This window comes from Perognathus longimembris, chromosome 21 (genome assembly GCF_023159225.1).
Source record: "Perognathus longimembris pacificus isolate PPM17 chromosome 21, ASM2315922v1, whole genome shotgun sequence".
NCBI lineage: Eukaryota > Metazoa > Chordata > Mammalia > Rodentia > Heteromyidae > Perognathus > Perognathus longimembris.
The window spans coordinates 11014164-11030530 of record NC_063181.1 but is presented as its reverse complement, the minus strand read 5'-3'; the positions used below and the strand labels follow the sequence as shown (position 1 = coordinate 11030530).

Below are 16367 nucleotides of genomic sequence, written 5' to 3'. Positions count from 1 at the left end.
TTTTTTTACAGGATAAATCTATGGCTCTGACCCTTCTGGATAAAATGGGGTTATTAGATATGTAATTCAGTGGCAGGCCTAGGGTAAACTCTCAATGAATATTTGCTAAAGGAATAAAGGGATGATGTGAGTAATGTCTTTGGTGGTAGGTGAGTATTTAATGGAAATTTTCTTTCCATCTTTCTTTCCCTCTAGTTCAAAACATGATTTCAATTATTAGGTTCCTGCTTCATCCTTGATGAAATCATGATAGCAGACATTTATGCAGTAAAGGCATAATTTGTCTTTCAGAATGTAAAGGTTTGCTTTTTATCTATAACTCAGACTTTCTGTGTATGGATTCCACTGTCAGGGATATATTATAAAATGCCAACATATGACACTAGACTTCCTCTCCAACTGCGATATCACAAGGAAACTTGAATGGGATGAAGAAACATTCATAAGGAAAAGAGGTTAGGATGTTGCATGTACATCATTGAATAGATAATGATGTAAGAGTTGGAGGAGCCTAGTGAGGAAGAGGTAGATATGAAACCAGGTGTGAGTAGGAAGGAAGGATGCCCATATCTATAGTTGATGATCTACACTAGGATTTCCAAGTACAAATGTAATTGTATTTGTTTTGTTTAAATTAGTTTTGTTCCAGAGAACCATGGATATTGAAGCATATTTTGACAGAATTGGCTGTAAGAACTCTAGGAACAAATTGGATCTGGTAACAATAACTGGAATTCTTCAGCATCATATCTGGGCCATTCCTTTTGAGAACCTTACCATGTACTGTCGACTGCCCATGAAAATGTGCTTGGAAGATGTTTTTTAGGATATTGTGAGGAAAAGCAGGAGTTGGTGGTGTCTCCAGTCCAATCAGCTTTTTTACTGGGTTTTGACCACAGTGGGTTTTGTAACCAGAATATTAGGAGCATATGTTCATATCCACACCACCCCCCCAGTCAGCAAGTATAGCAACACCATGATTCACCTTCTACTTCATGTGACCCTTGATAACAAACCCTACATTATAGATGCTGTGTTTTGCAGCTCCAACCAGATGTGGGAGCCTCTGGAATTAGTTTCTGGAAAGGATCAGCTCCAGGTGCCTTCCATCTTCCAAGTGACAGAGGAGAATGGAATCTGGTACATGGACCAAATCAAAAGAGAAAAATATGTTCTAAATGAAGAATTTGTCAATTCTGAACTCCTGGACAAGAACAAGTACCAAAAAGTCTATTCTTTTACTCTTGAACCCCCCAAAATGGAAGAATTTGAGTCAGTGAATAGTTACCTCCAGGAATCACCCACATGTGTGATGAAGACCACATCAGTTTGTTCTTTGCAGACCTTAGAAGGAGTTTATGTTTGAGTGGCCTACATTTTCACTTGTAGAAAAATTAATTATAAGGACAATGTAGATCTGGTATTGTTTAAGATTCTGAAAGAAAAAGAAATAGAAGAAGTACCTAAAACTATCTTTGGTATTTCTTTGGAGGGAAAATTTGCGCCCAAACATGGTGAACAGTATTTTACTATTTAGAATCATGACCAAAAGTGGTATTTAATGTTACTTCAGGTAGTTAAATTTTATTATGATAAAATTCAAATGTATAAAAAAGTAGGTAAATGAACAATGAGCCTTTGTATAATCATCATCCCCAAATCTAAAGGCTAACTGATGGCCTGCCTCATTCTGTATGTTACTATGCTACTTTGAAGACTGAGTTATGAAATCACCTACAAAGGTATAAATTGTCTATTCTTTGGAAAATGTCAGTTCACTTCTGATACAGAATACTTTCTCACATGCTAGCAAAAAATCACTGAACAAATTAAGAAAGGGATTGTGGAGAACCTTGAAGGTTTTGCCACAATTCATCAGTAAAGCTGTTTTGTACAGTGCATGTCCTGAAACAAATTCTGTCAATTTTCCATGAGTATGTCTACCCTATACTCAAGGAACACAGAGCAATATACTGTGCAAGAGATTCCCTACTATCCCAAAGCAGACTGGAATGTGAATTGGACAGTGATAACTATTGAATGGACAAGGGTGTTCACAATCTGTCCGGCCAAAGGTTTTAAGGTGTCTCTCCATTCTTTGCATTCATTTGTTTTAATTCAGAGTGCTTTCTCTTCTTTGGTGGGCTCTGAACACTAAAGTAGGTCATGTTCTAACCAGGACCTCAAGAATGGTAAGATATTAACTGTGGGGCACTCCGGCCCAGATGCCTTGTATCATAAGAGGCAGTTCTAGCTGGCCCCGCCTCCCAGCCTTGGGACCACGTGTAGCCAAGATGGCGCCTGGTGGTGAACCCAGAGGCGGTCCTGTGGGCTGTGACGTAGAATTAGGCCGCCCCTTAGGGAGGTCCCTCGGAGCTCCACCCTGACGTCCAATCACAGCCCCTACATAGGTGCACATACCCCTCCCCTTCCGCTGCCCTCTGACCCCTTTAAAAGAGAAGCTCATTGCCACCATTAAATGAGTCTTAGCGCTGACTGGCTCCCAGACTGTCTGTGTGTCCTCCGTCAAGAGGGGGGCTGGGTGGCAGTCTGTCAGCCCCCATATCCTCTTCCTGGACCTGCCCACATGGGGTACACTTTCCCGTCTCTCCTGCAGGACAGGGGAGCACGGGAGGCTAAAAATTCCCGACAAGTAACCAAACCACCTATGCGTGTGGAAAGGTGGAAGTGACCCATATTTCAGCTCCTCTGTCCTCATGGCAAAGGAGCCAGGGGAGGGGGCCCCATACTCCATGACAGTATCTGTGTTCACATTCAGGATGTACTCTCTCATCCTAGAAAACAAACTACCGAGGGTCCTTGTCAATCCCCATCAATCCCCGGGAATGGATCAACATAGATAGGTTGTCCCTTATTGAATGTTAACTGTGAATAACAAAAGGGACTAGTGATGAGCACAGTTTAAAGAAATCAACACAGTGGCTGGTTTGTCAATAAAAAGGGGAAGCGTGTCCTAGCTACACCATGGTGCAAACCAAACAAATGAAAAGTAAAATATCACATATTTCATGGCTCCATCTGTATGAAATATCTGGAAAAGCTAAATATACAGAGAGCTAAAGTAGACTAGTAGCTGTGGGTGGTAGACATAGGCAAAGAGGAGACTCAACATTGATTAACTTGGAACTCTAACCAGAGACGGTAAATGATTAAACCCTATGAGTTCTGCTAGGATAGCAGCTTGAAAGATTCAATCCAGGAGGTTTTCCTGAGCAAGAGAAAGAGGAACTTGTTTTAAGATACAAAATCCAAGTTCGTGTCATTATTTGGCCACAGCCCTCTAGAAAGTGTCCAAATCTGATTCTGAGTCAGGGTCAAACTCCTCTTTCCTAGCTAGGAAAGCTACTGACTTGCTCCTACCAGGAAACAAATTTTTCATCCATGTTTCTTAACTGAAGTAAATAGCAAATGGCTTGGTTAGATGAAGTAGCTAATTCCTGGTTTCTTTCATTCATTGGATTTTTTTAAATTACTATTAAAAAAATAGTGTATTCTTCCTCATTAGAGTTAAGGGTCTGTGATTTCTTCAGTTCACTGCACTGTGGTTAGGCCATGGGGTACCATGCTGTGGTTTACAAATGCCTATTCCAACTCAGATGCCAAGGGGTAGAAAATATGGATGGACGACAACCCTAAAGCACAGTCATTGTTGGTTTTTACCTCATCAACACCACCTCCCCAAAGCCTGAATTTCAGGATACCTATGGGGGCAACTCAGAAATAACCTACAAGACCCTGCCATTTCACAAAGAGGAGACAATGCTGTCTTCCAGACATGAGCGATTTGGGCAATGGAGTCTTTTGAGCATATGATTTTGAAATGACAATAAGAAAATGAGTGAATCCCAGAGAAACTCTGACCCTCTCTTGGCAGCAGAGCCAAGACCAAAAGCTGATGCACTGTCTCATGAACAACAGCTTCAGGGCCCAGGTAACAATGGGAGGCCCAAGGGCGTTGTTCTAATAATCCAGAAGTCCTGGCTACCTTACATTGTACATTTCTATCCTAGGTTATAACTGGTATTCTTAGCATGATAGGGAAGAATATGACACACTGAAGAAAACACAATAAAACTTATTATTGTTCAGTTTTAAAGTCCGAGATCCAGGTGTTGTAAGGTTGATTTCTCCTAAGGGTAGTCCCTTTGGTTTCTTGATGACCTTTCTCTCATTGTGGTTTCTCTCATCTTTGCTCCTAGTCTATGTGTTTTCTGTATCCTAAATCTCCTCTTACCTAAGTTCATTTTACTTTGGACCTATCTCCAAATATAGGTGTGTACTGAGGTAGTATGGTAAGGACTTAAAAATGAATTTGAGGGGACACTATTCAGCCCATACATTTCTGCCCTCTTGTTCCCAAATTCTTGTCCTTCTTGTATGCAAAACACATTCACCCCATTGAAACAGCCCTAAAAGTTTCAACACATTCCAGTGTGAAAATATAGTCTCAGCTCTCACAGAAATATTGTCCAATCAAACTAGGAAATTGAAAGGGAATACCAAAATTGAGAGACACAGGGTAAAAAAAGACAAACAACTACAAAAGCAATACTTGCAAAACGGTTTGGTGTAAGTGAACTGAACACCTTAGTGGGGGAAAGGGTAAGGGGGAGGGGGGAGGGGGGTATGAGGGACAAGGTAACAAACAGTACAAGAAATGTATCCAATGCCTAACGTATGAAACTGGAACCTCTCTGTACATCAGTTTGATAATAAAAATTTGAAAAAAAGAGAAATATTGTCCAATCAGGTGTGAGTGTCATTGGAAAGTGACATGAGGCAAATTTCCTCTCCAACTAGAATCTTGGGAAACCATATACGTTATCTACTTGCTACATATATTGACTCAACATAGAATATATGCCCTCATTCCCAATGGAAAAAAAATAGATGAAAGGAGTCTCAAGCGAATCCAAAGCTAAAGTAATATCTACCAGCTTTTTCATGTTTTCATTTTTATATTTTTAAAAATTTTATTGTAAAGGTGATGTACAGAGGGGTTACAGTTATATAAGTCTGATAATGAGTATATTTCCTTTTGAACGGTGTCACCTCCTCCTTTATTCTCTTTCAGTTTTTCCCCTCCTGACTTCCCACTGCCCCCCCCCAGTTTTAGTCTATTTCCAACCTAGTGTCTCGTGAGTATCACTGCTGAAGTAGTTCACCTTTGTCCAACCATTTCTGTGCTTCCTCTTCTCCTTCCTCTCCCCAAATCATACTAACTTATAAAATACAAGACAAAGGTACAGAAATACTAAACAGCAACAAATATGGTCAGTACACAATGGAATTCCATGCTTCTATCAGAAGGCATGATATTGCTCTATGGTAAGGAAATGGAAAGAAGTGGGAAAAAAATTATACTCCATGAAGTAAGCCAGAACCAAAGAAACACAGGCTGCATGGTTTCCCTCGTTTGTAATAATTAGAATGTGCCTACAGATCTACAAAAGAAAACCCAATGGATAGTAAACGCTAATTACACTTAGATATGATTAATTAAACAGCACTCTAAATATTCACACAGTGACAACAAAGGAGAATGCTCTTTGGGGAGGATCCCAGGGCCCAATAGCTATATGCATATGATCACATAAAATGATGCTTATGGAAACGCACTTCAAGAAATGGAAACCAGAGGTTTATATGGTACTGTTTGTGGTTCTGTTCTTTGTTTTCTTTCCACCAGTTTTTAATCCTGAAGCATAATCCTTTCGGGTTCTATGCTCTGTTCTCCGCAATGACTGCAGAGGCTTCTGCGGCTCCAGATCCACAGGAGTGGGGCCTTTCCTCCTCATCCTGGGGGCAGCAACATGGCCAAGGGAACCTAAAGGTACTTCTGGACCATGGAGAGAACAGCCCACCCTCTGAAATCCACATTGTGGTGCTCTGCTAAGACCTTTAAAGCACCCACAGATGACTAGAGAAAGCTGTGCCAGGAAGTGGTTTGGGGCTCCAGGTTGTTCTTCTCAAAAACAATCATGAAGGGAATTCTCCTTTTAGCAGAGAAAGGGAAAACAAACTAGAACATCTCCCCAGGTAGTGCTAGCGAAGCCTGATGACTCATCGCCTTCATTCTCTCTCCAACGCTGTCTTCAGAGCACTGCCTGGCTTCTCCAACAAGATGAGTGATGAGAAACAATAGAAAGTTGAGTTTTCCCTACATGCCAGGCCTTAACCTCGAACCCAGAGAAATTTTCAGCCTCCTGGGAGAAAGACATATATGTTCCACAAAGCATTAGTCACTGATTGTGGTATGTCTGTTCCCATACTATGCCCCAAGGAAAATCTTTGAAGTTAGTACCTTTACTGATCAGACTTGTTTTACTTACTTTACTAACCAACTTGTTTTCTTTTTTTTCTTTTTGCCAGTCCTGGGCTCAGGGCCTGAGCACTGTCCCTGGCTTCTTTTTGCTCAAGGCTAGCACTCTGCCACTTGAGCCACAGCGCCACTTCTGGCGGTTTTCTAGATATGTGGTGCTGGGGAATCGAACCCAGGGCTTCATGTATATGAGGCAAATACTCTTGCCACTAGGCCATATTCCTAGACCCCAGATTGCACCAACTTGTGACCCCTAAATTGTCACTTTTCTTTTTATATTTTTGTTTTACAAATTGGGTTTTTATCTTTTTAAATTTTTGTTATTATCTTTAAGTAGTTGTACAAAGGGGTTGTCATTTAATAAAGCAGTTTAGGAATGCAATGCACCCCGATCCATGTCACCCCTATCAACATCCTCACCTATCCCTCCCCGACTCCCCCCTTCCTCACTCTTCTTAATTCTGTAGGATAGACCTTGAACTCTTGATTGCATTCTCCCCTGCCTCTCTGGTTTACCCTTTTCCCCTTGACCCAATCCCACCCCTTTTGAGATCCCACTTCCTAGTGTTTTATTCTGTTGAACTTTGATTTTGCCTTGCTAAGCAATTACCCTATTTGAGGGAGAAAAAAAGAAATAAGAACTCTTTAGGAAGAAAAATTCACAAGACGTGATGCCTGAAAAACTATGAAATCAAGTGTGATTCCTGGTTTTCTGCTTGCTGTATGGTGATGTCATTGACTTAGATTAAAAGTATAAGAGGAGGGCTGGGGATATGGCCTAGTGGCAAGAGTGCCTGCCTCAGATACACGAGGCCCTAGGTTCGATTCCCCAGCACCACATATACAGAAAACGGCCAGAAGCGGCGCTGTGGCTCAAGCTGCAGAGTGCTAGCCTTGAGCGGGAAGAAGCCAGGGACAGTGCTCAGGCCCTGAGTCCAAGGCCCAGGACTGGCAAAAAAAAAAAAAAAAAAGTATAAGAGGAGGAGAAGTATAGAATCAAAGTCAGGTAACTGATCCACTCACCTTACTCTGATACAGCCCCCTCCCATGTTTGTATATTTGTTCCAGAAGCAGAATGGTTAGTGGTGGCAATCTAAAGGGAAGCAATGTGGGAAACACTGTGGGAGTTAGTTATTGGGTCTAGACTTGGGGCTGGTGAAGATACAAAAGATTAAAAGTAGATTTGTGTGGTATTTCTGGTTGTGGGTACCTCAGAGAAAATGCTGTTGAGTTCTGGGAGAAAGAGAAGCTGCTTTGGGACAGATTGAGTAAGAACTGGGGCTTAGACAGGACCTAGGAGGAGTCCTTGGCATTGATGTCTAGTGGCGAGTTCAGAACAAGGCATTGGAAGTTAGCAATGAGTTTGAAACATGAAATATAAACTTGAAGTTTGCCTGGTCTAAATCAACTCTTTTTTTGATAGAGATAATTAGTGAGATCACTGGTCAGGAACAAGGAAGGAAGGGATTTCTAGAAACAGTGGTCTGTTGGGAGTATCTGTGAAAGTTTCACCAAAAAGTGTGAAATCAAGGCCACATTGTTGGCTGGGGTCATGGTTGACATTAAAGTGGACATTCATTTGTTATTTGCGGTTAACAACTATGAGCTGTAATGTTTCAAATAGTTGGTCGAAGATCAGGACAAATTTTGTAGCCAGGTAGCTAGTGATGTTTACATGGTGGTGGGAAATCAGTATTTGTCACATTGTTTTACTGTCTTTTGAGATCTTAAGGTCATTCATCCACTACTAGAATTCTAGCACCCTAGTCAGACTTCACCTATGAGACAGGATGACCTTCTCTCATACTTTCATCTAATCTTCATGTTCTAGAAGATTTCAAGTTTTTCTCCTTTGCCTGTAATATCCTCTTCCTTCAGTACAGGAAAATATTTTTATAGATGTGATTCATCCTGAGAGATTTGATTTGATAAGGTAATGCTTTCTATTCCTTGTTTTGAATAAAGGCCAGAGGAGGCGAGAAAGGCTCCCCAGAGATTTTTAATATAGTAACATTTCTTATATGTATGACATCACCTAAATCGTTCAGTAATCAAATTTTCATCCTTTAATACTCCTTGACATTTTGCCTTCAAAAAGCAATTATTCTAGAAACAAGAAAGGAAAAGGGAAAGGAAAGGAACAAATGAATACACAGGAAACAAATCAATGGTATTCAATTCCAAAAATGCTCAGATACTTCTAAAAGCAAGATGAATGGAACGATAATAGACTGTAATTCAAATGGAAGAAAGTGATGTTCTTATTCACAACAACCAGAGCATACTCCCTTCAAGAACCATCCCAGCTTCCTGCATGTTCAACAATTTCACAGTGTACTTTATGTCATTTGCTCCTGATTACACTGTGTGGGTTGCAATGACTTTCAGGTAATTATTTTCTTAGATCATTTAACAATTGAAAATATTTGCAAATCATATACCTGATATGGAGTTAATTTCCGAATTATATAAAGACTTCAAAATAAACCTCTATATAGCAATAATAACAATGATAACCCAACAAAATGAGCAAATAAATAGATACTTCTCAAAAAGCAGATAAATGACCAATAGTTTTATTTTTTTAATCTTTCAATATCACTAATCATCAGGGAAATGTAAATTGAAAATACAGTTAGATGCCACCTCTTACCTGTTTTAATGGCTATTATCAAAAGAAAAGAGGAAAGAAGTATTGGTAAGCATATGGAGAAAGGGGGGCCTAAGTATGATATGAATTATTCTGAAAATTAGTATATAGACATTCTTCAAAAACATAAAAATACAACTACCATATGATAAATCAAAGAAATAAGCCAAAATGAGGTGCAATACTAAATCTGCTACTATCCTTCCTATATAAATATAATGATATGGTATATATAGATTTATACATACATATAGATAGATATGCCATTATAACTGTCAAATCCACTGTTTATTTACTATCATTAGGCTTTATTAGTATTTGTGCTTATGTTGACTGTTGTTTAGTCTACCTTTTGGGTATGTATTTTTAAGGGTAAATTCAGGGCATAGGCTTTATAAGTAATTTAAAGGGATTGTTTTAAAGGGTTCTGTTTGCTGTTAATATTTCCCCTTCCTCCCTATCCTATTTAATGGCTATACTGTTGATGGAAGGAAGGAAGGAAGGAAGGAAGGAAGGAAGGAAGGAAGGAAGGAAGGAAGGAAGGAAGGAAAGAAAGAAAGGAGGAAGGGAGGAAGGGAGGGAGGGAGGGAGGGAGGAAAGGAGGAAGGGAGGAAGGGAGGAAAAGAAAAAAGGAAGAAGGGAAGGGAGGAAGGAGGCAATGATGGAGATTGATGTTTCTGGCTATAGGAATATTGTAAAATATGCAGAAAAGCGTTGGACGTGGTATTGGTGCTGAGAGCTGAAGAGGTACCAACTCATTCCTTGGGAACATTGTGGCAAAGTTTCCTAATACCTGCTTCAAAGATGAGAAGACTGTGGGCTGGAGACATCTCAAAGCTTACTCTTACAGGTTATGGATAGTGGGTACAAATCCCATTGTCTCCTTAAAAAGGCACAAAGCTCTTTCAAAATCGCTGAGGCTTCTCTAAGAAGCAAGCTCCTCCTTCACATCCAATACACGAGCGAGACCAGCAACAGCATCCTTTTGCTTTAAGGAACGAAGCTGGTATTTGAGCACATGTGATCTGGATTAAGACACAATTCACCAGATTTCAAGCAAAGCAGTCAGGATAGCAATAAAACCACTGACTCCGAAGTGACCCTTGAGGATTGAACAGTCTCATCGGTCTTTACAATCTTCCTTATTGCTTTCCTTCATTTAGGCAATTTAAGATTCTTTTTGTCTATTTTCCTAACAAACCAAACCACTGGAAAGAAGAGTAGTTTTCTAGCTTTACAGTGTCTCCCTCCTCAGAGTCCAAAAATGAACCTGAAAGAAAAAGTATTTTGATCAAATATGTATCATTTCCACTAAGAAACAGTACTCAAAATTCCAACTCTTCCAGGTATTGGCATATGAGTATCTAAATTCTGATTTCAAGTAGAAATTATTTTTTTAAAGGTAAAATGAAAATGGTGCAATTCTGCATGCCTTGGTAACTTGTTTTGTGAAATTAAATAGATTTCCCAAAAGAGTCAAACACTGAGGATATGAAGTTATTGTTTAAATCTGAGACAAAAAAAAAAAAGAAAAGAAAAGATGCCCACATTCAAAAGGAAAAGAACCATGAAAAACCTTGTATCTGGAAGGCTGAATATGAATCAGAAAAATGAGACAATCTTACCCTTGAGGGGGCGGAAAGGGCTTTTCCTTTCAGGGCTGGAGATGAAACATTTAAAAATAAGATTTCAAAGACCCAATCTGCTTGCGGAGCTTTGTGACTCAGAATTGAATTTATTAGCCTGACAAATTGGTTTTTATAGATGCCTTGATTTGAAAACCAAATAGACTACTTAGCTGATAACCTCGCACAAGCCCTGAAATGCTGGTGAGTGTCTCCCATAGTGTCTGTTTACACAGATTACAGAGACAAGTGTATAGGAGCTGACCTCTGCTCCCCTTTCCCAGGCCAGACAGATTCTTTCAGTACATGATGCTTACACGTTAGGAAAACACCGGGTGGTCTTCCCGAGAACTTCCATACTGAGAACTTCCTTCCTCACTCTACCTCTCCTATGTCTCCTAACAAAATACACAAATGAACATGACAGAGACACGTGATGGAGGTGGAACCTAAACTAGAAATGGAAGTCAGTGCTTAAAGACTGGACTGATGGGTTGAATCCTGGATTGGGATTTATGCTTCATTCTCAGCACGTATGCAGACTTTCAAGTCAGATGTAATTGGGCTTGGATGTTATTTCTACCACAGGCTGGTTGACTATGTGAGCGTCAGTTTCTCTGTCTGTGAAACAAGACTAACAATGTTAAATCTGTAATTATGCACTGGGTGCGGGGACGGAGAGAGAGAGAAAGAGAGAGAGAGAGAGAGAGAGAGAGAGAGAGAGAGAGAGAGAGAGAGAGAGAGAGAGAGAGAGTTTCACAAGTCCAAAATTTGCCAAGTGCAAACAAGGAAAATCAGTGTTACACTTCAGAGGCAGTGGGCACAGGCAGTACTACACAGTCCAGAATTGCAGTGGGTTTAGACTTCATCTAAACCTGTAAGCTCTGGGAACTCCCCCTTGCTGGCGGGCTGGGGCAGTTATTTTGTCCTATTTAAACCTGACTGGTCGAGGCTAACCTACATCACAGAAAAAAATCTGGTTTATTGGGCCTAAATACTAATCACATCTAAAAACTTGACAAAAACACCTAAAATCTCTATTTGTATCCAGGAAGCAAAGTGGACACATATAATGAATCATCTCCTCCCGTAATTCTTACAAAACAGTGACAAAAAAAAACCAAAACACCAGTCTTGCAGACTAATTACTATTTATGAAGCTAGTCTCTGGGGCTCAAACCATAAACAGCCATCACTATGATTCCTTCACGGGTCAAAGACTGATAAAGCAAGAAGTTGCTTTACTTCATCTGCTTCAAGGTATCTCCAAATTAGTTCCTTCATCTCAATGTCACCTCCAAAGATACTCCCTGGCTGATATTTAGCCACACAAACTGAGCATCCATTTCACATCTGTTAGTTCCATTATGATATCCCTTCTGAGGAGGGCAAGATCCTGAAAGTGTCCTTGAGATCTTTCTACTTGAAGACCTTTCCATTAGGAGCACACTCTACTTTGAAAGCACCCTATTGAGAAGAAGAGAAGAAAGGATGTGGGGCGGGGCGGGGGGGGGGGAGAGGATGCAAACAAAACAAAACAAATAACTAACCAATCAAAATAACCATGGCAAAAAAACAAGCAGACAAGACCACTGATCTTCTCTAGATTGATGCTAAAGCCTGAAGTCTGGGCCTTCAGTAATAATTTCAGCAGCCAGGCAATCTGACTCATTTGTGGGAGAGGAAGGAACAGGTATGGGTGCATTAGATGATCTAATAACATTTTCTGAAACGGTGTCAAACTCTATTCTTCACTTCCAGGCAATGTTTACGGTGGAGTTCTGTACTCTTCCAGCTTGTGGTAAGCTAGGCAGAGTGGGCAGGAGTGGGCACGGTGGCTTTGTGTCTTTCCAAGACTAGTCATTAGGATTACCAAGGCTTTCACACATTGCACTTTCCCAGCATAATTGTCAACTATGATCACACCTCCATATTCCTCCACTTCTGAGACAAGTTTTCTCAGAAATCTTCTTCAAAATGTTTTTGGATATAGATTTTATCAACTTCTATGAGAGGAGATATCAGAGGCCTCTGAGCCCAACACCCTACTTCACAGTGCTCAACCAGATCATCATTCCGCACACATTGAGCGCCTGCTGCCTGACAATCCAGCCCTTGTCCTCGTGAAGACACAGGTTTACGCTACAGGTTGTCCCTAAGAAGCCGCCTCCACTCATCTCTTGTCCCTACCTTCCAGGATCTTCTCAGTCACAACCCTATTAGGTTGATTCAGACTTACATTGAGCATCATAACCAATGTCAAATGAGTTATAACACCAGGAAGTTAGAAAAATTATAAATTAGGTTCTTCTCACCCAGGCACAAACTTTTCCAGGCTCCATCTCAACCCATAGCTGGACGCAGTGGGTGTATACTTGTCATCCCAGCTATGAGGGAGGAAGGCTAGGAGTCCAGTTCCAGTCCTACATAAGGGGGAGAGAAGTTTATGCGATGTCATTTAAGCAGCCAGCCCTAGGCTTGATGATCAGTGTCTGTTATCCTAGCTATGATGGGGAACATACAGGAGAGTCTCAGCTGAAGGAAAAAGAGAGACTTTATCTGAACAATAATCAGAGCAAAAAAGGCTATAGGCATGGCTCAATGAATAGAGAGCCAGGATAGCAAGTGTAAAGTCCCAAGTTCAAACACTAGTATTGTCAAATGTATATATTTACTCTCATATTTTAGTTTTAACTTAAGATATATACATCTATGTGAACATATGCATATACCGTATAAGGGAAAAAAAACAAATTTTCTTTCACTGTAATTTCTTAATTAGAATATGACCTATACATCGATGACATCATCAGTATCATGTTAATGAAGCTAATCTCAAACACAGACATTTAATTTTAAAATTCCAGATCACTCATATAACAGAGTGGGGGACTTCCTATTAGAGAAATAATTACAATCAGGTATCTAAAATTCAAGTTCCTCAAAATGATAAATTATAAATGTGAGAGACTCATGGATATAATCACAGACTTCCTTCATGTAAATGATGTAATAATCATTTGAAACTAGCAAATCTTAATTTAACTCTGAATTAGGAGAATCAGTTAGTTACTTAAAAGAGATTAAACTTAAGTCCACATAACTCATCTGAACTTTGCAAATCTCAAGAGGCTTTAAATGTCTTTCCTTCTCATCAGGCTGATAGGCATTGAGTAATAGAGACGTAGATTACTTCCTGTCATCTAAACTGGAGTAGTTTAAATCACAGATGGAGGACTGGGAATATGGTCTAGCGGTAGAGTGCTTGCCCCACATACATGAAGCCCTGGATTCGATTCCCCAGTACCACATAGACAGAAAAAGCCAGAAGTGGTGCTGTGGCTTCAGAGCTAGAATGCTAGCCTTGAGCAAAAAGAAGCCAGGGACAGTGCTAGGGCCCTGAGTCCAAAGCCCCCCAGGACTGGCAAAATAAATAAATAAATCACAGATGGCATGCACCAAGATGAAGGAGAAACAGGGAGGAAGGAAGTCAACCTCCTATGTTCTGCACAAAGCTTCTACCCCATCATCCTCCCAACAAGATTGTTTGCTAAGGACTTTGAACAATTGGGTGGCGCCCATCATAAAGAAATAAAGCTTGTTATACAACAAAATGAGCGGAAGAACCGCCCTCATCAATATCATCAATCACTCACATACAAACCATTTTGAGATACTTGCATCATAATTTTAGTTGGGTTAATTATAAATTGTTCATTATAATTATTAGCTTTAATTTTAGACACAGAGATTAGTTTCCTTGGCCTGCTGTCTGTCAAATGCATCATCACTGAATCAATTTTGATCATTTTTTAAAATCAATTTTGTGCATAATTTTTCACATTACTTTGAATTTTATTTTTGGTCTTGTTTGAAAAGTCTTCCCATGCTCTTAAATCATAAAATCATTCTTCTGTGATTATTCCTATTGCTTCTTAATTTTACTTAGATATTTACATCTCCATTTATCTGGAAATTGCCACCACTTAAAGTGGAAGGTAAGGATCCAACTTTAATTTTTTAAATTAGTTGTACAAAGAATTAGGTTATGAGTACAACCTATTTTGATAAATTTTATCTATATAATGGGTCTGTTTTATCCAATATTCTGAGGAACAATCCACACTTTTCTCATTGGTCTTTGCCATCTTCTTTCATAATATAACAAATTTCACTTATATATGAGCTCTCTTTTATTCTTTCTTTTGTTGCATTGGTATTTTCTTTCTATCTTAGTGTTAAACTTATTTTAATTATTGCTTTATAACACATCTTAGTCTATTTTAGGACTCATTCTCCTAGTTAAAAAAATTAACTTTTCCATACCTCTATGTATATTTTAGAAACAGGTTATATATTAAGAACATCAAAGATCTAGCTTCTCTATTGTGTTTACATCAAAATTATAGATTAAAGTGGAGAGTACTGAGATTGCCACAACATTGTTAAGTGAACTTTACTCATCCCAGTATTTTTATACATTGCTGTGGGGCTAACTCAGCATTAGATCAACTGCTTAGCATGTACAAAGCCCTAGGGTCAATTTCCAAGATGTGTGTGTGCCTTGCTAACTGAGAAGCCAAACTTGCTAGTGGGTGTCATTAGGTGTCCCCAAGCCTGCAGCTAAATTAAAATACAAAAAAGAAAAAGAAGAAGAAAGAAAAGGAAGAGGCACACAGAAAACCAGGATACTTGAAGCGTCTGGACTGAACCTCCAGTGCCCTCTAAAGACTAAACTCAACATTGTTCCAGCTGGGTAATGAGAAAGGCATACTAAGTTCAATGCCAGTAACAGAAGAAGGGGAAAGAATTGTGGATAGAGAGGGAAAAGACAATCTGTGGAAAACTGGTATCCATTCATTCATCGTCTGAGAATGGTAGCCCAATTCTCCAGTCTACTTTTCAGTCCATGTTCTCGGAGGCAGTGGATTTGTAAAGGGAACATACAAGACTCAGGCAGAGATATTTGTCTCTGTGTCTGTGTCTGTCTGTCTGTCTGTCCACCGTCTATCATCTATCTGTCTACCTAAAGAATCCCTACACCAAGAATAGTTTGTTCTCTTGAGCCAGCTGAACAGGAAAGATGCACACTGAGCCTTAAGTCAAGCACTTGCATGACTCACACGTGTAGAACAAATGCGGCCTGAGGACCTTCACTAAGCCTTAGAGTCACCCATCTGTGGACCTTCCACTTGTGTGAACTGTGAAATTCCTACTTTTCTCTAGCCATCTTGGATGTAGGTATTGTGTTTTCTGTTACTGGCAACAAAATTAGCTGTCTACATTACAAATATCTGAAGAATGAAAAAGGAGGAAGTCAAAATAACAATTTAAGTTTTGTTATTTTCAGAATTATTTTCTTTATGTGAAATCAAAGAGGAAGTAGAGGACGATGGGTATTTTTTTAAGAAAAGATGTGTCAAAGATATTTAAAACTGGATATTGTCTAAATTTTCTTTTATGGCTGCTATAAAAATATTACCCCAAACTTGGTAAATTACAACCATAAACCTTTATATTCTTATGGAGATGGACTCTCTGAAAGCTATGTAGATTAGGAATAAAGCTTGAATCCTGTGAACGCATCTTGTCATCGTTGTTGGTGAGGAATCAAATCAATCTATTCAAGAACAAGGAAAATTACATTCAGGAGCCACTAATTAACCTATGAAATCTGGGAAAAATGGATTCAAGAAGTCTTTAAAACGCACACTACTGCTTTATTCAGTGGTGGATGTGCTTATAGCTT

The 16367-nt window shown here is 39.5% G+C and overlaps 1 pseudogene; it reads left to right on the top strand.

Annotated features, from left to right (window-relative positions):
- Positions 1-655: 655 nt before the first annotated feature.
- LOC125339443 lies at positions 656-1537 on the top strand (annotated as a pseudogene).
- The last annotated feature ends 14830 nt before the right edge of the window (positions 1538-16367 follow it).